Source organism: Pleurodeles waltl, chromosome 7, assembly GCF_031143425.1.
Source record: "Pleurodeles waltl isolate 20211129_DDA chromosome 7, aPleWal1.hap1.20221129, whole genome shotgun sequence".
Classification (NCBI taxonomy): Eukaryota; Metazoa; Chordata; class Amphibia; order Caudata; family Salamandridae; genus Pleurodeles; species Pleurodeles waltl.
In genome coordinates this window covers 923,002,609-923,025,667 of record NC_090446.1, presented here as the reverse complement: position 1 = coordinate 923,025,667, position 23,059 = coordinate 923,002,609, and positions in this window count along the sequence as shown.

The following is a 23,059-nucleotide window of genomic DNA, read 5'->3' as shown; positions in this document are numbered from 1 at the left end:
GTGCCAGGGAATTCCTTCCCTGGCACTGATAGGGGTCTCCCCCACCCTGACTCCCTTCCCTACCCCCCCACCACCCCTGCCACCCCCCAAAGGTGGCAGGGCCCCCCTCCCCACCCCGACCCCCAACATCACTTCACCCATACCCACACGACACGCACGCAGGCACCACCTTCATACTTACACGCACACACGCCAACATACATGCCTACATCCACACACACAGTCATACATACACACCCACATTCAAACATACATGCACACATCCATACAGACATACCCACAGACATACATGCACTCATTCCCATACACACAACACCCACGCAGACATACACGCACTCACACACCCCCTCTACATACACACACGCACACCCCCATGCACCCACACAACACACAACACCCCCCTCCCCTCATGGACGATCGACTTACCTGGTCCGACAATCCTCCAGGAGGGGACGGGAGCCATGGGGGCAGCTCCGCCGACACCACACCACCAACAGAACACCACCATGGCGAATCACAGGATGTGATTCGCTGGGCGGTGTTCTGTTGGAGTGGCGGTGGAGCAACCTCCACTTCCCCGCCTCCCGCCAGTATGGCTGTTGGCGGCTCTCCGTCCGTAAAAGGACGGAGAGCTGCCAATGGTCATAATAGGCCGAGCGGCAAACCGCCACCACTGGCGGTCTTCCGCACGTCGGTCCCTCTGCGGTCTTTAAAAAAGACCGCTGAGGTCCAAGTGACCCCCTTTGACACAATATCAAGGTCAAATAAAACTTGAATAGTTATTTCAGCCATCCATCCTTTTTCTCCACAATGCTCAACACCACAACAGACCCCACATCTTTAGAACTTAAATGGTAAACTCAACCTTGTCATAAGATGACCTTCACTAGCATATTATTTGACCTGCTTTGAAAGCACGGTGTGTTAATGCTACTGCCACTTACTGACATACCACTCAGAATGGCATCACACCTTCTCACTATTCACCTATTGCTGAACACAGTACCAATGGGAACTTATCAATCTGCATAACACCCCGTAGATAAATGCATGAAAGATTCACATTCCTATATAGTGCTGTTCCGATTACCCAATTTTCTGCATTTCTAGATTCCCTGTGTCATTTTCTCCAGGCTCAGTTTGCTTCTAGACTATGTTGCACAGGGGGGCATCTAATGTATTCTCCTGTCCATAGTCAGGGTGTGTATTTCATGCTCATCTGGCTAAGGGAAGACTGATGGTAATTTGCACTGATGATATGGTTAGAGGTACATGCTTTGTTAACTGTGCCACTCGAATTAAGAGAATGCTGACTCTCAAAGTAAAAGTAGTTGAGTACTCTTTAACTGGGGTCAGTTGACAGGAAGTAGGGCTTGAGGTCCTGCTTACAGCTTTGTATGGCTCAGGCATAGGGAAGCTGTTCTTCATACCAGCTTATTCAACGTTCCTGTGAAGGAAGGAAAGGCTGTAGGCCATCAAGGAGTGCTAGCACTGTTTGTACTGACACTGAGGCCCTCATTATGAAAATGGCAGTAATCACCGCTCCAGCGGCGGTGGCGGTAACTAACGCCAACAGGCTGGTGGTCTGGACCGCCAAATAATGAAGCACATGAGAAACAGCCAGCGTGAAATCCACACACTGCCAGCATCGGAGTGCCTACAAAGACGGAAAAGGCCGTCCACAGGCTGACAGAAAGGCTCCACCTGCCCAACAAATAATGAAGCACAAGAGCGCCGTCAGTTCTGGGGCAGAAACTTGCGTGGCGGAAATGAACCAAATAAAAGGAAACACTCACTCTAGGCACAAACAACATGCCGAAGTATGCATGGAGGGAGAGTTGCAAATAATGCCAGTCCTTCTCCTTGCAATATACCTCCACGACCGTGACTGCCACCGAAGACGACAATGGTAAGTAACGCAGCCTACTAAACAAGGGAAGAAAGGGCACAGTTACACACCCACCCACCCCACCCACTCTGCAACGCACTCCCAACCCCTCACACCATCACAAGCCATACACACCAGAACACGAGGTACTTACCCGACACAAGGCCAATAAAACCTGCCCAAAGTACACACATGTGCACACCACACACCCACAATGAAACAATGAACCACGTCTCCATATTGAGCCAACAGCAACACTGAGCACACAAACTTTAATCCAACATTAAAATGTAATGTCCAAATAAGGCCATTGGCCATTCCATGTGAAACAGGCTGAAGGGCCCAAATGACCAGAACTTGACTCCCACATGTGCACATGGTACTCCACCGTAAAGGGACATCAATGGGGCAGCCAGGCACCTCAGGGAACAGTGGCAGGGGGTGGCGGGTGGGGACTTACATATAGGGGGGAGGCTTGGGCTTATGTTTTGGGAGGTGGAGGGGGTTTGGGTTTGCTCCTGGAAGGTGGGGCAGTGGGCTTGAACAGGGGTGGCAGATGAAGCTGGGGCAGCACGGGGCTTCATCCTCTCTGGGGAAGGGGCACGGGAATGGGAAGGGCAGACTGGGGTGGATTTAGACGAGGAAGGAGTGGACAGAGCAAAGAGACGGGGTGGGCCAGTGGGTTCAAACAGATCAACATGGGACAGGAAAGGTTTTTAGGAGCAGTTGGGGTGGACATGGAGGAAGGTGTGGGAGTGGAGGTAGAGGGAGTGCTTGTAACTGGTGTAGGTGTCCTGGAGGTGGATGTAGATGCCTGCACAGTATGCTGAGATGTGGTGGATGTGTGTTGAGTGGGTGTCTGGGAACGTTTGATTGTCTTGTGAGGGGGGGACACAGTGGAACAAGCCAGGCTGTCAGTGTAGATGGATGTTGTCGGAGTGTCTGCAGGTCTGGTATTTGTGCTGCATGTGTCAGTCAATTGCGTTGTGGTGAGTGCAGGTGTGGTGTCTGGGGTGAATGACTGGATGTCTGATGTTATGGTGACTGCAAGAATGAGGCCAGCAGCAGTGACTGCTGGTGCAGTGCCTGTGGGTGTGCATGTTGAGATGACAGACAGGGAGGCAGGAGAGGTGGACACACTGGGAGAAGTGGATGTTGTGTGTGCCTTTGTATGTTGGCTGTGTGTATGCCTGTGGTGGGTAGTGTGGTTCTTGTGTTTCTCTGTGTGCTTCTTATATGTTGAGGTGTGTGCATGGATGTCTGAACATGTGCTTGGGATGGGTGAAGGGAGTGGGGTGCTGAAAGGAGTAGAGGTAGTTGGAGGGGGGGACGGAAAAACCAGGGACACTGGCTGCAGTCAAAGAGGAGGCCAGAGCCTGAAAAGATCTCTGTAGGCCAGACATGGCACTGTGAATGCCTTCCAGGTATACATTGCATTGTTGCATCTGGGATGCTAGCCCCTGGATGGCATTCACAATGGTTGTCTACCCTACAGAGATGGTCCTCAGGAGGTCAATGGACTCCTCTGTGAGGGCAGCAGGGCTGACTGGGGCAGGGGATGAGGTGCCTGGGGCGAAGTAGACGCCCACCATTCTGGGTGAGCAGGCACAGGTAAATGGATGGGTAGCAACTGGGAGGGCGGTGATGGTATGGGGTGGCAGAAAATGACACAGAATGGGTGGGCCCACTAGGGTCCGCCACCACCAGGGAGCTCCCATCGGAGGAGGTATCAGGGTCACTACCCCAGTGGTAGTTGCCTCCCCCATGGTACTCCCCTCGCCCTCCCTTCACCCTCCAACCCACTGGTCCCCTTGGCGTCCGTCGACTCTGCCTACTTGGACCCATGGGCCGCTGCTCCCTCTCCAGATGATGCTGATGTACACAGACAACACAAGAGTACAGGGGTGGGGAGACAAAACATGAGAGAAATCTGTAAATACCTGAATTGATGTACATACTTGATGCACACACACTTCCACCAGCTTACACACCTACACGCAGCACCTACAACAATAGTCATGACTTTGCCCCTGACTAGTGGCTACTCCCCCAGCATACAACTCATTTCTCACATGGACCTGATGAACTGTTAGACCTTCCCCTAATCATTGCCGTGCCCATTGGGGGCAGGACTGCTCATAGACACCTGTCAGAGTGCTGGGCTCTAGACAGCATACATACTACAGCACCCAAACACATCCATCAAAGAGGTATGAAACGGTGTTAGTACTCACCCCCTTGTGGCTGCTGTGCTGCCTTCAAGCGCCCATCCAAATCTGGATATGCTACTGCCAGAATGCAGCACATTATGGGGGGGTCAGGGTCCGACGGGCACCCCTTCCTCGTTGGGAGGCCTTCCCCAGCTGGGCCTCGCAGGTCTTCCTGGCCCAGCACCGCAGGTCCTCTCACCGCTGCCTGCAGTGGGTGCTACACCGTTTGAAGACACCCGGGGTCCACACCTCCTTGGTGATGGCCTGCCAGAGTCCCTTCTTCTGATGGGCGCTGACCTGTATGGGACACACAGGAAAGAAAAACAGACGTCAGGATATGGCCATTTGATACAGCTGACTATACTTCCCCTATGGGATGGACACTTCACAGGATTGCTTCACCACCTCACTCACAGTACTTGCTACACAATCTACATCTGTGAAGTTACAAACCAACCACACATGCATACAGGCATCCACCACCATCACACACATCCATACAAGGCAACCGCCAACTCACATGCGCCTCTGGTTGCCCATATAACTTGGCATACAGAGGTAGGACCCCATCCACCAGTTCTTCCAGCTCCTCCTTGGTGAAGGTCGGGCCCTTTCCCCTGTGACTCGTGCCATTGGAGTAACCGGAGACAGGACACAGCAGCACACTCAGTGGAGTACTTGCAAGCAAAGGATCCAGGAGTCAAGTGAAATTGGGGTGACGACATGGCGTACACTCCGCAGCAGTGTGCACTGTCACCGCCGGCGGCGATCATGATATCCCCAGGTTCCCCATTGACAGCCATGTAAACCAATGAATGGGTGCACAGCATGACAACAACCACCAGCCGAATTAGGTCACTTCCACTCCTACATATCTGGATGGCAGGAGGCTGCCATTTTGCTAGCACCACGTACATATTTCCTGCCCAGGGCCCCAATTCAGGGCCTATATATCCCAGCCCCTACTAGCCTGCCCACATGAGTGTCTGTTCCTCACATCAGTCCAGAGGTATCACTGCATACTGGTCCCTAAAGTTGTACATCATTAACACTTTTGTGTGTAACATACGTATTGTACAGCAGTTATTCTTACACAGCATGTTTTGCATGTGAATGTGTGTTCCTCATATCTGTTCTTTCCTCCCCATAAGTACAGACCCATGTGGCGAGGGAGGGCCCCATCTGTGTACAGACCTCTTGTTGATTTGGAGACCATGGTGGAAGGTCACATCATTGTCACCTACAGACTCAATCGTACAACAATCCATGACCTATGTGCTTTACTGGATCCTGTATTGAGACCGGGTAACCAGAATCAGCATGCCATCCCTACTGAAGTGCAAGTGTTCTCTGTACTCCATTTCTTTGCTATGGGCTCATTTCAGGTGACAGTGGGCATGGGTGCAGGGTTCTCACAGCCAATGTTTAGCCTCGTCCTGTCAAAATTCCTGGATGCATTTGTACAACAACTGCAGACATATGTCAAGTTTGCTCAAAGAGCTGAACTCCCTGCCATCAATTTGACTTTTATGCCTTTGCTAATATTCCCCATGTGATAGGTGCCATCAATGGCACCCACATAGCTCTCATCCCCACAAGAGTGAATGAACAGGTGTACAGGAACAGGAAGAACTTCCACTCAATGAGAATACAATTGGTGTGTACTGCTGACCAGTACATTTCACATGTAAATGCCATGTTTACAGGATCAGTTCAAGATTCCTTTGTCCTGAGGAACAGCAGTGCCCCACACTTGATGCAACAACTACAAGGGGACAGAGGGTGGCTCATAGGTGAGTGTGTATGACACTGGATCAGTACATAGCTGACAGCCAGGCTGTATGCAAGTAAAGGCAGTTTGTTACAGTCCTGTTCCAACCACTTTTGCAGGTGATTTTGACTACCCCAACATGAAATGGCTCCTGACACCTGTGAGAAATCCCAGGACAGATGCAGAGATGAATTATAATGAGACCCATGTACATACTAGGAGGGTGATTGAGCGCACTATAGGTCTCCTGAAGGCTAGATTTTGTTGCCTCCATCTCTCTGGGGGATCCCTGTGCTATGGCTTTGAGAAGGTGTGTAGAATAGTGGTGGCCTGCTGCAGGCTGCACAACGTGGCTGTGAGAAGAGCTATCCCCCTACTAGAGGAGGAAGGTGCTGTACATCCAGACCTGCTTCCTCTGAGAGGGAATGAGAGTGATGGTGAGGATGAAGAGGGGGAAGACGTTCAGTCTAGGAACCAGCTGATCCAACTATACTTCCAGTGACTATGAGGTATTGTTCAATGATGATGTTGTCTGCACTGCATAATATTTGTCTGACTCATTTGTTTGGGGATGTGGGGTCTGTAGTCATTGACACTGTTACCTGAAGAATAGGTGGCATGTGCCATGGAAACAAACCTGGTGTACATTTTGGTTAACTCCAGACGATGTTGTGCATGGGGTACCATTCCTGCAATAAAGGTCTGATTATGAAATTGACTGGCAAATGCATTCACATTTACAATGGAGTGTACATAATGACAGGGGACATACGAATTGGTGTAGATGTGTTTTATTTGGTGTCATAAATGCATTGGTGCACTGTACAGTGATAGGGAGTGGGCTAATGGTGGATGTCCATACTAGGTATATGGGGTCAGCGATTGGTGGCAGTGGATATCGGTCAATATGTCTCTTGCAAGTTGTTGGCGGGTGAGGATGGTAGCACAGTGGCACACTTGGGAGACAGTTCAGGTCAAAGTCACTTCTTTGTGGGGGGCCTTGGTCTTGGAAGGTGCTCCTGTGCCATATCTGGGACTGAGGGACCTTTTGACGGTCTGGTGCTGGGCTGCAGGGGTAGGAGTGCCCTCTGCCAGTGCCACCAGTCCAGTTGCTGCTTCTGATGTAGAGGGCTGGTCTGTGTCCTGGGCAGCGGTAAGGGCTTCCAGGTTTGTGGGGGTCTCAGGCTGGTTTGGGTAGTCATGCTGCATCACCCGTGCAATAGTGGCCATGGTGACATTGAGTTCTTTCCACTGCTCCATGGTCTCTTGATGTTGGGCTATATGCAGCCTTTGACTCTTCCAGGGTGGCCACGATCTGGCCCATCCTGTCTTATGTATGGTGGCATGCTCCCAGGACCTCAGAGATCACCTCCTGGGCTGCAGCATCCATCCTTTGGCCTCCCCCCTGGGCCACTGATGCCCTCCCACTGGGCCTAGCCCCCTGTGCCTGTGTCGCCTGCACAGGTCTGGCAGTCCCACTTGCACTGGGGCCATCATCATCCTGCCTGTTAGTAGGTGGAGACTCTGGCCTCTGTACTTGTGGTCCGCCAGTCTGTGGCCTGGAGGCAATGGTGTGGGGTCGTTTGACCAGGGCTGATGTTGGTGGCTGTGTGGTAAGGGTGTCAGTGGTATCCTGGGTGGGTCTGCTGGAGAGTGACAGTCCAGGACTGTGTGACGGGCCAGGGTAATCCTCACTGTCCATATTTCCCTCTCCAGGGTCCTGAGTGGGGCCTCTGTCTCCATGTGGGGCGCTGGCACTCCTTGGCCTTTCCGTCAGGGTGGCATGGGTGGTGGTGCCTGTGGGGGGGAATGGACATGTATGTTACATGTACCAATTCGAATGAAGATGCACACCTCTGCCCTATTTTGTGCTGTGTATTCCACTGTCAGACCATGCATGGACCTATTGTGGGATTGTCCTTACATTTTGCATGAGATGTGAAGGTGCATTGTGGGTGCTGTAGTGCCATTGTGATTCCTTGCAGGGGTAGGTGGCTGTGCACAAGGGGTGGGATGTGGGCCTGATGGTGGGTTTGTGGGCATGCATGGTGACTGGATGTAGTGATTGTGGCCTGGATGGGGAAGTGGTCCTGCTGGTAATTGGAGGGGTAGTGGATATGAAGTACTTGTAGATGACTTACCCGAGTCCAGTCCTCCAGTCAGTCCAGTGAGGCCCTCAGGGTGCAGGATGGTCAGTACCTTTTCCTCCAAGTCGGTGTATGCGGGGGGTGTAGGTGAGGGTCCTCCCCCAGACTTCTGGACTGCAATGTTGTGCCTTAATGCCATAGACCTCACCTTCCCGCGCAGGTCATTCCATCTCTTGCGGATGTCATCCCTTGTGCTTTGATGGTTTCCCACTGCGTTGACCTTGTTTACTATAGTCTGCCATAACTCCATCTTCTTGCCGATGGGTGTGTGCTGGACCTGTGCCCCGAAGATTTTTGGCTTGACCTTCAGTATTTCATCTACCATTGTTCTAAGCTCCCTATCTGTGAAGCAGGTGTGCTTAGGGGGTGCCATGGTCTGTGTTGTGGGTGGTGTGTTGTAAGAATATTGGTGAGGGGACTTTTGTGTAGTTGGGTGTGTGACTTCTGTGATGCTGCATTCAGTGTCTGCATGTTGTCATTCTCAGTTGTACTATTGGTGATGCACAGGATTGTGGGGTGCGTATGTGAGTGTTTTATAGTGTTGTGGATGTGTGGATCTCAAACTTGTCAATGTGTGCATTTCTTGCAGTTTGGTCCACTTGCTGGCCATGGCGGTCCGTAACTCCAATAGTCGTTCGACATCCACTATCAGCTACGGTGATTTGTGCATCATTATTTGTAGGGCGGGGGATTTGTCTGCTTGGCGGTGGCGGGATGGGGTGTGCAGCCTTTCCGCCATCAAAGGCCCTGGCGGTGGCTGAAGGTAGCAGAGTTTTTGGAGATTTCTGTTTTTTGCATCATTAACCATCTAACCTGCTTATTTACCTAAGAATAAGCCACAGTTTAATGCGAAATGTATACCCAACTGTAATACTTTCCACTGGGTAATTAGCTACTGCTACCTCATTAGGTAAATGTATAGTTCATATTCTATATTATAGCTGCATCAATGACACCAAGATAATGTCGCTAGTGACCTTGTGTGTCTGTAATTTTGACAATGTGATAGTTCCTCAAGTGTCTACTTACAGAAATCTGTGACAACATGAATCCTGCCGTGGAGAAGATGACGAGACTACAAGAAGATTTATCTTCATAAAACAAGGACACTTCCTCTTAATTATATGTAGTAAGTGCTTCTTTGTTTGGTGGAGGTATGTTCATATTCTTCTGCATCTGGGACCATGGGGGAGCCTGAATACCCCTGCAGTCCCTGCTGGCTCCCCACCTCCTGCAGGAGCCGGCTTTGCTTCTGCACCCTGGGAGCTACAAAAAATGCAACTCCTTGTGTATGGGAGCAAGTCTACATCCAGTGAGCCGGAGCAGTTTTCATGCTCCTGCCTGCTGGGAGCGGACTTACAGTTTGCTCTCACATGGCGTGAGCTGTCATAGCCTCCTGTCAAGCAGAAGCAAACTGCTATCTCCTGAGGGTAATCACCTCAGAGGAGATGGAGCCGGCCCTGGGGGTGGTGGTCCCCAGGGCCATTAATGACTCTAGGAGGGGGGTGCCCAGCCCCTTTCTTTAGTTTGCATGGGCTAGCCCCAGGGAAGTGGTGGTCCACAGAGATGAATATGGCCGGGGAGGAGGGCTATGCTCCCACTTTTGTTTTATTACAGGTCCCAGGGAGATGGTTGTCCCCGAGGGCCGGGACATCCATGTGGCCTACTTCCAAATAATTTAAATAAGCCCCAGGGAGGTGTTGGTCCCTGGGGCCCGGGAGGTTCACACAGCCCCCTCCAAAGAATTTAAATCAGCCTCTGAGGTTGGTGCTCCCTTGCGCTCCAAAGAGCCACAGGAGGGGGGGTCTGCGAGGCCCCCTTCATAATAAAAATGAAGCCTCAGAGAGGTGGGGGTCCTCGGGGCTCAAAATAGTCCATAGAGGGAATTCAGTGAGGATCCCCCTCCATTATATTAAAAAATCCCTAGGGAGCTGGTGGTCCACGGGGCTCAAAAGAGCCTTAGGAGGGCACATCAGGTGCCCCCTAATTTTCCCATGCCCTCAGGACATGACCCACCTGGAAGCTAAACTGTAAACAAGCATGTGAGACCATGTTTTTTTTTACAAAAAAAGGGTTTGGGTTGGATTTGCAGAACCTCCAAAAATGTTGACATTTTGACAAATGACAAATTTTGAGGAAAAGTTGGCACATTCTACAAACAGATTCCCATTTGAAAAGTGCAGTGCAGGACTCGCCTTCTATTACATTTCGAAGAGGTAGGTCAATACGTGATGATTTAAGTCACAATATGATAATGAGGTCTGACAGCACCAATCAGATTGGGGTCCCCATACAGGGTTTTTACTGTTGCCAACGTTGTAAAGCTTGTAGATATAGTGTTAACTGTATGGAGGTCACGTGGGGTGATGGGCACAACAAACATCGAATTACAGGATTTTTCAATTGCAATGCTGAATATTGTGTGTACTGTTTAAGATGTCCTTGTGATAGTATATATGTGGGCACTACTATCCACAAAGCAAAAAAAAGAGTCCTTGAACATATGAGAGCCATCCGTAATAATGGTTGCAATTACCCGGTAGCGAGGCACTTTCAAGAGGTACATCAAGGCAATGATAAATTATTGAGCTATCTGGTATGTGATCATGTTAAAAGCAGTATAAGAGGTGGCAAAAGACAAAAAACTTTACGGATTTTGGAATCTAAATACATTATCAGGTTCATGACACTCTCGCCTGGAGGGTTAAACTCCAGCGAGGAAATGTGTGGTCATCTAGGCTAATTATTATTTTTCTGGGTAAAAGATGACAGTTATGTAACATATTTTCTTTAGGTTTAGATATTTTTGTATGTATTTGCTTTTGTTGGTATTAGTAGTGATTTTTACACCTGTAGGGTTTTTGTTAAATCAATTTTGGGGTTATGAAGTATGAGCACTGGATGTATAAAACACGGCACTTAAGCTATAACTATCTGAAAAATATGATATTTATTTGGTATATGCATTTTAATAACATTATGTTGAACATTTTGAGGACATCAATAAAAAAATAATGTAATGTTATATAGGCTAAACAAATATTAAGAGAAGGAATATCAATATAATGTGTAAGTTACATTATGTATAAAAGACCAGCCTAATATGGCCGCCATGCTACTCAAGGTATTCTATGTATGTGCTGTGTTTGTCCGTCTTTAGTTTTGTTGGTTGTAGGTATTTGTGTGCTAATTTGCAAAGCTCCCCCATCTGTGAACAAGGCTACGGCTGAAACGCGTTGGGAGGAATTTCATTGTGAAGAGTAAAAAGCTTTAATTATACTGGAAGTGTCCTGACCTTTCTTGTTATCACAAGAATTTCTTTGCATATATATATATATATATATATATATATATATATATATATATATACACACATATATATATATATATATATATATATAAATGCCACTCACAAAGTACTAGACTTCTAGTATTCATATACTAATTGCTAGGGAACAACAGGGTGTTAGCATTGTTGATTATTGTTTAGTTCTACAGGAGTAAATTAGACTTATCACATAGATTACAAAGCAGAAGGAAGTTGCCACTGTGTGGTTATTTTTCAGTTGTCCTTTCCATTGAAAAGGTATTTTTGATTTGCCTATAATTTAGGCCCCCATCATTGGACCGGTATCAAAATTGCTGCTCCCTTAGCATAGTCAAATAAGGTCTGGCATATTAAATTTCATGCAGTTAAGAAGGGCATAAAAAAGATTTGTTTTCCCATTTTAGTACCCCATGAGAAATGCTGCTCACAAGTAACATATACAGCCACAACCACTGAATGGATTTACACTAGACTAGACATGAAAGTAGAATTTTATTCAGAAAGGCAATTTTGTTGGTTTGGTGTATGTATGGTAGGGGACTTTTTGAAAAAGGTGCTGAATGAAAGGATTAACACGTTTGTATATTTTGTCAGTTGAAAAGTAATTTGTACATTTCCTTATAATGTTAGCAATGTTTGAGGAATGTACATGAAATTTGTCACTCTTAGGGACATATTTACAATAAAGTGGTGCATCGGTCCCAGTGCTCTGCTTTTCTTGCATCGGCCCTGCCCCCCCTAACGACACTATGGTTGCACCGTATTTACAATATGGCGCACCATGGCGGTAGTTAGGGCACTATTGTTTAGCTTTGCTGTACTAGCATAAACATTTTTGACTCTAGTTCAGCAAAGCACAGGGAGGCCCATTGATTAAAATGGGTGTGTTGTTTTAATGCCTGCTCTGAGCAGGCATTAACAATGATAAAAAAGTGGTGCAGTGAAATCCTCTAAATTTCAGTGTGACATTTTTTCAGGCCTCCCTCCGTCAGAAGCCCACTTACATATATTATGCCAGGTGCATGCATAATGTGGCTCAATGGTTTAGAAAGTCGTGCAATGCTTGCATTGCGCCACTTTGTAAATACGACACAGGAGAAAGGCTCATTAATACCACTTTAGCGCAAAAAGAATGATGCTAGGGTGGCACAAGGTGGAGCTAGGGGCTTGTAAATATGCCCCTTAGAATGTTAAGCTTACTCTTCTTAAGTTCAAAATTGAGCAAATTCGCCAAGTGGGATCTAGTTAAACAAGCATTTGCAATTCAATAGGTCTTGCAGAGAGAGTTAGAGCTATTGCCATTGTAAATGGCTACTTGGACTTTCCTTGCCACATAATTTCAGATTATAAAGGTGTGGCAACATACTAATGTATGGTAGGTCTGAAAGAGGCAGAGTGCTTGTACTGTTAGGACAATATAACATTGTGGGTGTGCAAAGATCATGGTGCTCCTGTTACTGGAGTTACGGTAGTCTTCCTGTGAACACGCTGGCAGCCTCCGATTCTGGGTGGGCTTCCTATGATAATTATGCTTCCCTGGAAATGCTACAGGGTAAAGAGAAAAAAATAATAAGTGCAAAGCCTGTGAACAATTACCCGGCCCAGCAGGACAAATTATTTTATGTGGCTACCTTATTTTTAGGTATTTGGTAAAACAGAGCAATACATGAAGGACTCTCGATGTAGGGGGTAGCCTGTACGCGCTCTCTTTATCTGGCCAGGACTGGGTGCAGCTGGAGGGGTGCCCCTGCAGGCTGGTAACATCAGAGCACATGCATGCCCCGGGCACTGGCTGGCACAGACTGTTAAATTCCTTATCAGCCCCCATCAAGTGGAATGCACCAAGGAGGGATCACTGCCTGAAACGAACTGGCTCCAGAACATGCATTTGTAACAAAGGTGTGAAAAGATGAGGACATTCCTGTTACTGGAGTTGCAGTAGTGTTCCTGCAAACATACCGGCCACGCCTCCTACTCTGGATGGGAGTGACCGGAATGTGGAGAGACTCTGGGGAACGAAATGTTAATTTAAAAAAACTGAAGAATTTCAGCTCTCCTGCCGCCATGGAGCGCAAAGGGGAGAGACCACAGAAAGAATGTGACCTAACTGGTGCTCATGCAAAGCTCTCCAGTATCCGCCGATGGAGTTTGCTCTGTATAAAACTTCAAAGTGCCATGGAGCGCAAAGGGGACAGACAAAGTAAACAAGTAATTAAATAAACAAGCAGGCCTCTGCTTCCCTTCTATCACAGGGACCGCATGCAGACACACTTGCCGATGAAGGGCAAATGTGCTCAAAATAACAGCCTTGTTTACAGCTAAGCTGAGAAGCTTCGCTGAACACAAGCAGGAAACTAAGACAAATAAAGTCCCCTAAAGAAGAGGTAAACAGGGCAAAATGTAATTATACTGTAGCTGGTCCATGCTCCAGGGGTGGTTTCTCCTCTAAAATTCCTGTACATCAACATTACAAAAATATTAAATAGACCATTTGTTTGGAGATACAATTGCATCTCTAAACAAATAAATGTATTTAACTCTGGGCTGTCTGTCCCTCGTTGCCTGCCCCACCTCGCTTTGAGATAGGAGATGGAAGGCAGGCAGTGACTCAACTTTTCTGCACTGTGTTGCACGGCGCAGGGCTTTGCTTTCTAAAGCCCTTAATTTCCATTGTGGTCTATGGCAGTGATGCTTTTATGGTCATGGTTTCAGGCATTGGAGTCTTCATCCCTGCGTGAGGGCAGGCATCCATCATTCACAGGCATAGATCCCACTCTTTCCCATTCATCACATAGTAGGAGTGAATGCAAGCATGTCTGGTTTAGTACTGTGTCCTCGGTAATGGTAAGTGTTATAATGCTAATCTTGGGATATTTGTATTGTGCTGAAACCCCTTGTCACCTTAACTTTACCCACTTTGACACCCCAGGCTCTGGCTGCAGATCACCGGCCCCTTCAGACGTAGAGATGCTGCATTTGTTCCTCATTTAAATTGTTCCAAAAGACGAGCAGGGTTCTGATTTCCCTTTCAAAGTTTATCCACATATCCAAGCCAAGCTCAAAGTGAGATATATGTGGTTACAGGAAATGCAGCTATCTGCTGTATGGGTTAAAAGTGGCCCTATCTTCATACCCTAAATATTAGTGCCAAAAGCATGGAGTGATTTGCGAACAATGAACGTTAGAAACAGTAAGGTAATGTAAAACAGTGATTTTGTTCCTCTCTTTTTCCTCATTTCACTTAATGTTGAATTCGCCATGAGAGTTTCATCATGCTCTGTTTCTGCATTTCTTTTTGTGCATTTTTATTACTCTTGCAAGGTGCATACTTTGACTTGTGCCTGGTATTTATGAGGGGGCCTTGATTGAGAGCGCTGGTGCTGAGGCTAAAGGCATAGCAAAGTGCCTGTCATTGTGTTGGCGCCTTTGCAGAGCACACAGAACAATGTTCATATATTCCACCTACAATTGAAATTCAGTGTAAATGTGTACAAAGCTTGTGCAAAGAGGTCTAACTATTTAGAAGGCAAAAGCATAGGAAATTACTTGCTCAAATGTGTATGAGTGTAGTATATGTTTGAGATGGTAAAAGGAGGGAGAAGTGAGGCGACAGTGAAAAGAGTTTGCTGAAGAGGAAAGAGAGGAGGCTGAAAATGTGCAGATGGATGAGCTGTGAAAAGAAAATGGGCATACATATCTAACACAAAGCACACATAGCCGAAGGCCATACACCTTCCACAGGCCTCAATAATATTTAATTCATAATTCTCAATTTCAGAATTGAAACATTTCCAGTGTTAATTATTTATAAGAAATCATTGTTGTTAATCATTTATTTTAAACAGATAACAACCATCGACAATGCCAATACGATTAGTTTTAGGTATATGTCAGTTGTTGTGCTATTTTTTTGATGCAATAACATCTCTGAGAGAAACCAAAATACAGGTCGGATGGCACACAAATGTATTTTACGTGTCCCTTTTAGAGAGCCCCCCACTTTTTTCCTCCCAATTAAAGACCTGTCTGCAGATATTTCTGTATGACTGATTGTAGCCAGCAGCTGTGGGTGCTTCCCGATGCCTGTTTAGAACATTTTCTTCCAAAGTTGATGCTGCATGCAGTGCAAGATCCTTGCCTGAAGTTGTTACGCTGTACAATTTGCAAATTCAAATAACTGTTGAATTTATTATTGCAGTAAGATATGGGGCAGTTTTTAATTTGTTTAATATTTCAAGCTATACATTTGCACTGCTTTATAAACCTTGCTTTCTCACGAAATAAATTAATTTGCTTTAAAATGCACCATTTGTCTATTTTTTTCAGTTTTTACTTGGTAGGAGGACCCAACCTGGACCTCACATTTGTCCACTAGGCTTGCTCGCTACATAAAAGTCATACCCAACTTTTACGCCCTACCACTTTTATATGTCACCAGCCACCACTCCCGTGCTTCCAAAGAGAAAAAGGAGGGGCAAAAAGGTGTAACTGACAACTAGAAAGGAAGGGTTTTTCAATGACACTGAAACGAGCAAATAAAATGGCTTTAAGCCACAGAAATATACAAGATGCCGTACGCTTACATTCAACCTAAAAATGAAAATTGAGCAATGACGTGGGCAGCACAGGTCATGTCATACCACTTTTTATTGTGGTGGGAGGGTAACATGAAGGGAGGGGATATGGGTACCAGTGCTGGCCATGTCATAGTACTTTTTTTGTTTATTGTGGGTTGGGGGCTGGTGGTTACAAGGAAGAAGGGGGTGGAGGGAGAGGGAGGGAAACAAGTAGGAGGGGCAACAAATAACAGACAGCGGGTGGGAGGGAGCGGACGAGCAACAACAAGGACAGCAGAAGAAGCTAGCAGTAACAAGGAGAGCGGTGGGGAGAGCAACAACACGTACAGCGGGAAAGGCAAAGAACTGCAGGGGCAGATAAAACAGAGGGGAAAAGAAACATGGACAGAGGGGCTTGGGGACCCGAAAGGACACAAATGATGAGTACACAAAGGAGACTGCAGGGAAAGAGATGTTCTCTACCCGAGTGTTTAGACAAAAACAAAAAAGAGTCGGATTATGGGAACAGTGGAAGGAAACAAGTTCTTGAGCCATGCTTATTGGGAATGGACCACCACAAGAAACAGAAGTGAATGCCAAATGTGGCAACTGATAAAAAGCAAACAAATGAGAGTAACAATTCAACAAACCAATGTTAAGCAATGGATGGCTTCTAAATCCCTTAAATAAAGAAAATGTATTTTAAGCAACAGCACATGTGTTGTCTCAGATGAGACCTAAAAAGCAGGTAGGATATAATGTTGGAAGCAATAGAGAAGGGTGTTAACATTTTTTTAAAAACTGGAGAACAGATTTGAAGTAATGGATTAAAGATTGAAGGTGGAGAAGGAGGCAACCAGTCAGGGTGGTGGAAGATTAATGAAATTAGAGACTATAGAAAAGGAAGAAAGATTGCAGAGGTCAAAGGGCAGTAAGCTTGTGGGAATACTGAAATGGCCAGGAAGCTAGAATAGAGGCAGTGAGAGGGCCAGAAACTGGACTAATTAAAGCTACATGCATAAAAGTACATGAGAAAGGGGGAAGTGATCTAGAAAAAAGATGAAAGGTAGGGTCATCCTGATTACAGAAGTGAGTGGAGTACTGGAAGCATGAAATAGGGGAGGAGAATGGAAAATAAGTAAATGTAAGGTTAGAAGAAGACATACAGCGTATACGAATGAAAGAACGGAAGAGAGGTTGGAAGCCTTTAAGAAAGGAAGGAAGGAAAAAGAAGCACAAAGGATGGAAGAGATGAGAAGAAAGCTTTCTAGGCTGAGATAAAGAAGGAGAAAGTACAGGATGCTTTTAAAAAGTAGGAATGAGTACAGGAGGCTGGAAGAAAGGCAGAGAGAAGACAGGAGGTGGAAAAAGACAGAGAGAGAAAAGTAAGACGAGCAAAGGAGGGCTGAAGAAAAGATCAAAGAGGACTGAAGGTTTAAAGAAAGGAAAATAGTGAAGGGCGCTGGAAGAAAATAGATAAAGCATGACAGGTTAGAAGAAAAGAGAAAACTCACTATTTCTGGGGAATTGGAGAAGAGAATGCAGGATATTAAAAGAAAGGTGAAAATGGCAAGAGACTAAAATAAGCAAGGAGGAGAGAAGGAAAAAAGGAGAGAGGTCTGAAAAGGAGAAGACAGGGCAGAAGGCATTTAGAGAGGACGCAGGATTCTAGGGAACAAAGAAGTCAAGAAGAGCAGGCTGAAAAAAGGGGAAAGTGGATCAAAGGCTGGATGACTGAAGGTGTCATGGCCTGAGGCCAAATGAAAATGCAAGAGTCAGCAGATTTTCCAATGCCTAGAGGACATGACAAGAGGGCACAATTATGAAGCTGATAAGGAGACTGTTCTGGAGATAGAAAGAAGGGAGGGTTGTGAGCTTGCAGAAAGGAGGGACCAAGGGGTGCAAGAAATGCTTGGGGACTGTGTAAGATGTTAGAGGAATTTTGAAAGTAATCCAGTGACCAATGGTTGCGGTTTGCCCTTTTGTCTCTGGTCAGAAATGGACGCCATGTCAGGCAGTGGCGTTCCTGACTTTCCTCACTGGCACCCCCAAGCTGTGGGGGGCATGGCGGAGGAGGAGCCACTGCCTGCACCCCTGACTGTGCATTAAATTAATGTTATTAGCAATATTGGGAATATAATAAAACTAACTGGATCAGATAGCTTAAGTGGATCAGATAGCTAAAAATAAAAACAACTGTAAAAGAAAAGAGACAGCCTTGTCATAACATTAATGATGTCATCACGGATGACATGCGGCTGCCATCTTAAATGAGGCAATGTACATTAAAACTTGTAACTGTAGTGATTTTCTCTGTGGAGCGCTTAAGGAAATTAGTGTAAACATAGTTAGTTGTGTTCATGATTGTCTTTGTACAGGGACAGCAGACGGTGGAAACAGGTGCCCTCAGAAAACAGCCTCTAACATTTCACCTTGGTCTTTGAATGCATAGCACATGTAACAAGATAAGAACATGAATTGCAGCCCTGTTTACAGAAATGGACTGGAGCAACTGAAAACATCCAGTGTTCTGGTCAAATGATTTTAGACTAAGAAAAAAGTAGTCCCTAAGCATGTGCTATAGTGGCGCAAGTGGAAGAGTACAAGTGATAGGGCCATGCTCCAGGGGAGTGTACAAATGAGGAAAGGGTGGGACAAAGAGGAAGGATTGAGCACTAGCAAGCAATGATTTTTTAAGGGCATTGAAACAAACAAATGAAAAAGCAGAGAGCCCACAAAAAAGTATATTGAAGTATATACAAATGCTCGACCTAAAAAGGGAGTGGGGGACAAGTGTTAATTTGTTAATAATTTTGTCAGTGTATGATAAATTTGAACAAATTTGAAAAAAGCTTGAAAGCATTCATTTTTTATTGGCATATGATGTTTTGTGGCAATCCATCAAGGGGAACAAAAAAAGGGGAGCCAGTAACATTTTCTTTTGCACATAACTTTGGCTCTGTTTGATTAATCTGCATCACAAGTGGCAGACAATTAGCAAGCTACATCCAGTTACATCCAGTGCAGGCATAATAGGATTCATGCTGATCCAATAAAAGGAAGTAAAAGTGGTGGAGGGACATGTTTTCATTTACTAATTACTTGAGCACCGTTTGATGGTTTTGGATAACATTTTGCAGACTTAGAATGTTTCTACTACTCTTGGTTTCTCTGTTTCATACAGGTTCATGAAGTGGGGGCAGATTTAAATAGGGCAGTCAAAGAAATGTTGATTTACTAATATATTTGACACTGTTTGGTGAGTCTAGACAAACATTGGCAAATGTTGAGGATGGTCAGACTTCTGTTGGCTTTCTCAAGACTTGATCAGCTCATCAATGATAAATGTGGGTAATAAAAAAATAATTTACTGGTGTTGATCAATGTGCATGAAATTGAACAATTTGAAAAGTAAGCCCAGTGCAAGGGCATGCTGGTCCTGCAACCAACTCCTTCTGTGAACTGCTGATGTGAGATGGCCAAGGAGCTGGTCGAAGGCCTGGCACAGTACAGAATGTGCACATGGCAGTTGAATTCAGTGCATCATAAAAATCCATGACATTCTCTGAATAAAAGTTATTTATGGTTCAACAAACACATAACTAAAAAGGCCCGAACACTGACCAGTGATGGTGTGGAATGCACAATTTAGATCATAACTCAGACCCTCTGCCTTGATCGGTATACCTCCTGTTGGCATGTGAAAAAAGGATGAATATGGGAATTATGTGCTGTATATATTTTAAAAACAAATCCCTTAGAGTCAGAGTGACACAAACATGATGCAAAAAAAGAAAAGAGAACTCTGGGTAGTTCCCAAGCTTAGGTGGAGAGGAGTTCCAGTAAGGAGCACCCTGCAACACCAGCAACATATCTTCAGAACAAAGATATTTCAGGACAAATTGAAAAGAAAGATGTATTTGTCAATTAAAAATAGTGAGGTCTCCTTTTATTTTGAACCTTAAACTTTTGAAGTACAAAATAAATAAAAGCAGGGAAAATGACCACAGGTACACCTGGACAAGAACCCTCAACTTTCAGTATGAGGGTCTGTGACCTTTACCATTGTGCCACAGGCAACTAGTTACTGTTATTTTTTTTAGAAGTCATTGCATGGGGAAACCTTTGTAATGACTCTCTCTTTCTCTCTCTTTCTCTTCCATCCCATTATGGGATGAAAGAGAGAGAGAGAGTGACAGGACCATGGGAAGAGCTTCACGGCTCTCACAGTCCTAGCCGGCTCCCTGTGTCTTGTGTGATCCGGCATTGCTTCCACAAGCAGGGAGCTGCTTTGAATAGCAGTTCCTTGCTTGTGGAAGCAAATGTTTCCATCTGACTTCTCTGCACACTTTTTGTGTGCAGGGAAGACTGATAAAAACTATGGTTTCTGGCAGCAAGAGCTGTTTGACAGCTCTTGTTGTCAGAAAGCAGATTTTGTTTGGTTTTGCTCTTGGGAGCTGTCAACTCCCAACAAGCGAAAGCAAATAGCTATGTCCTGGGGTGGGCACAGTGGGACATAGCAGGACATGGCCTCTACAATGCATTTTTATCCCGCAAACATTTTACCACGTAAATGCTTTAACTTCAGATGCCATTACCAAGAACTGTTAGCCTATCTAAGGTAAGTATTTGTCAGGTAAGTTTAAGGTGTATATATTTACATTCCATATATATATATATATATATATATATATATATATATATATATATATATATATATATATATATATATATATGTGTGTGTGTCATATTTTGGTAGACACTCCTAACCCCCCCCGTTTTTAATTACCCTTATAACCCAATACCCCAACCCGACCCTAAACCTTAAAAACACCCTTACCACCCAATATTCTACCCACCCCAAACCTCAGAAATGCCCTTACCCACCCCTAAATCCTAAAAACACCGCCAAACACCCTTATCACCCTATTCCCCTACCCATCCCTAAACCTAAAAACTTGAATACCAACATAGTTTAACAGCTTTAAGCATGATGTATGGTATTGAAATTACAGAGTCTCATGCTGAATATAAATGTATATATGTATATATATATATATATATATATTTACACACACACACATTTATATCCAGATAGAGGAAATTGTCTATTGCTTTCTCCCATGCTGTGTCCCTACTCTGACACTATTGTGCGGTGTCAAGCTTTTAATTTTGCCACATACCATGCCACACACTTCACTAGGCAAGAAAGGTAAACACCCACGTCAATAGTCAGATAACTCATGGTCACGTTAATCACACAAGCAAAACGCTGAATGGATGAACATATTGAGAACAAAGAGGACTTGATGAAAGAATTGGAAAACGTATCTAATCAGGATGAAGTGAAACAGCTATTGGGTAAAATGGAAGAATGAATTTCAAAACAAGAGGAGGAGATATAAACACATAAGACACACACATTCAATGGAGATAAATTGGACTATGAGCATGGTAGAATCAACACTTTTGCATGTAAATATGATACTCTGAGGATCAAAGAAAAGATGAATATTGGAGTGGAAATGGCTGCCATGTACAGCAATACAGATGTGAGCTCTGATCCTGGTTCGTCAGCAGGTAAGGCACCATCTAATAAACTGGATTTTCGAGGGTAGATGCGACTCATGCAAAAGGCTATGCCGCAACCGGAGCAAAAGTAGAGGGCGAGGTCGTGGAGGTCCATGGACTAGCCCCATAAATACCAACAAAATTGTGAACTTTTCAGAGAGCACATTAGCAATGAACCAAGAAAGAATTCTCAATCTAGGGCTTAGTTTTGTCCAGCCATTGACTGGGATTGTGCCAAAGCACAAATTGAAATGTATACTTTTTTGCGGATACTACATCTCATTAAATATTATTCAGTGAAAACCCTTTCATCAAAACCTGCAAAAGAACAACACAATTTTATATATTCCGGATTTAAGTTAAGTGATACCTCTGATCTTGCAGCTATTCGTTATCTAGCAGATGAGAACATAGCGAACAATCAGGTCACCCAGTCAAGTGAGTATGTAGACATGGCAAAGATGGAAATGATGGGTTTCACTACTGATTTGTCTGCAGCTAACTCTTTGAAATTACCAAGTAAATTTAATCCAGAGTTACCAAGTGGAAATATGATCGACACTTTCCATGAACTAGTAGTGGGAGACATTGGTAAATTACGCATGAAACCAAATATAAAGAATAGAAGATCTAGAAATTTTACTCCCAACGAAGGATCTTAATGAACTCAAAGAGAATAAATCAATCATTATCAAGCCATCAGATAAAGGCAGTAACATTGTTATTATGGATGTTGTAGAACACATAAAGGAAGCCCATCGCCAACTAACAAATGATGGGCACTATGAAAGATTGCAAATGAATCCGATTGCAAATTACCAAAAGACCTACCATGAGATGTTAGATAAATGGTTGAAAAACCAACTTATAGAATCTGAAGGATATCAATATCTAAAAATCAACTCTCCAAGAAATCCGTACATTTACTTTCTACCTAAAATTCATAAAAACAAATGCCTCCTCCTGTGAGACCTATTGTGAGTATGATCAACTCCCTTTTGGAAAACACTTTGAGATATTTGGATCTCTTTTTATGTCCTTATGTAACTGAGCTACCATCTTATCTATGTCATACCACAGATTTTCTATCTAAAACCGATAATATTCCTTGGAAAAGCAACTATTTCATGGTTACTATGGATGTATCCGCTTTATATACATCATTAAGCATAATTATGGCATGGAAGCATGTAGGTACTTTTTAAAAACACGGCCTATAGAATTTCTTCAACGTACTGAGATGCTTATGTCAATGCTGTCATTCTGTCTTACACACAATGTTTTTCTATTCAACAATGAATATTACCTCCCAAAGCAAGGTACAGCGAAGGGGGCATCCTTTGCTCTCACCTACGCAAATCTCTACATGGGATGGTGGGAAAAAGAAGTAGCATGGTCGGATGCCCTCGGTGCCCACATGGAAATGGTAGTATTGTAGGTGCGAGACAATGATTATCTTTTCCTTATATGGGATGGCCAGGAAAATGCTTTACAGGAATATGTCAACATACTTAACAACAACGATTTGAATATCCAATTTGAAACAACATGGAGTAGGAACAAAATTGAGTTTCTGGACGTCCTACTT